Source organism: Mastomys coucha, unplaced genomic scaffold (assembly GCF_008632895.1).
Source record: "Mastomys coucha isolate ucsf_1 unplaced genomic scaffold, UCSF_Mcou_1 pScaffold5, whole genome shotgun sequence".
In the NCBI taxonomy this organism is placed as follows: domain Eukaryota; kingdom Metazoa; phylum Chordata; class Mammalia; order Rodentia; family Muridae; genus Mastomys; species Mastomys coucha.
Genome location: NW_022196911.1, coordinates 73,178,609 through 73,180,051, shown reverse-complemented (window position 1 = coordinate 73,180,051; position 1,443 = coordinate 73,178,609).

Here is a 1,443-nt window from a genome sequence, read left to right as displayed (position 1 = left end):
ATTTGGCTAAAAAGCATTGTGAAGCATCCTAATTGTAAGGTGTTTTCAGTATGTCTGTTTTGAAAGCAGGAACAGCTTTGTTTATAGGTCTTTGGGTTTTTTTTGGTTTTTTGTTTTGTTTTGTTTTTTTGTTTTTTTTGTTTTTTTGAGGCAGGGTTTCTCTGCAGCCCTGGCTGTCCTGGAACTCACTCTGTAGACCAGGCTGGCCTCGAACTCAGAAATCCACCTGCCTCTGCCTCCCAAGTGCTGGGATTAAAGGGGTGTGCCACTACTGCCCGGCACAAAATACCTCTTATGGTCAGTGAATGAATTTTTGAGGAAGTGGGTAGTTGAAACGGTTTTGCTATGTAGTAGCTCAAACATTAAATGCTTCCTGTCTCAGCAACCTGAGATTACAAGCATGTGCCACCACACCTGGCTTTTTCCAGGATCATTTGAGTCACACATGGATCAGCTAGAACCTTTATGTTCAAGTCATTATGTTAGCTATAACATACGCTCATTAGACACTGGAACCTGTCTCTTGAGAAAATACTATTGATGATCAGAGAATTTTAAGCCTGCTGAAAAATTGTTGGCCCAGACAGGAGGCCTTGTGGTTGATTAAACAGCTGCTTCTGGTTAGTGTTAAAGGACAGAAAGAGAGAATGGCCAGTGCATGCAGGAGGCTCTGTGGAGCTCTCTCGGCAGGTAAGGTGTCAGTACACAAAGCACATAAGAGGACAAGCAGCACAAATTTGTTCCTAAGTGAGAGCCTGTCTTAAAACACTAAGAACATTCTAGTGTTGCAGGAAATTGGAATTTACTCAGAGGCAAAGGATTAAAAGGAACTTAAAACAAAACAAAACAAAACAACAACAAACAAACAAAAAAACAGAGCAAGTATCATCTTACTACAGAAAAAGACAAGACATGTGTGAGTATATGCATGGTGGCACAGGCCTGTAATCCCAGACTATGGGGAAGTGGAAACAGGATGATCAGTTCGAGGTCAGTGTCTGCTAAATAGGGAGCTAAATAGCAGGTGGCTAGCCTGGGTTACATGAAACTTCATCTCAAAAAAAGATAAGAGACCTCCATTGGCAGGAGAGGTGGCATGGTGGTCAAAGGATGAACTAGAGGTCCCGGGTTCCATTCCCAACGCCTGACCCAGGGGATCCAATGCCTCTCACCTCCTCAAAGTATCTGCACATAGACAATTAAGAATAATAAAAATAGATCTTTTAAAAAATATTTATTTTATGTACACTATCACTGTCTTCAGACACACCAGAAGAGGGCATCAAATCCCATTACAGATGGTTGTGAGCCAGCAGATGGTTGCTAGGAATTAAACTCAGGACCTCTGGAAGAGCAGTCAGTGCTCTTAAAGTTGTATTTATTTATTATATGTAAGTACACTGTAGCTATCTTCAGACACTCCAGAAGAGGGCATCAGATCTC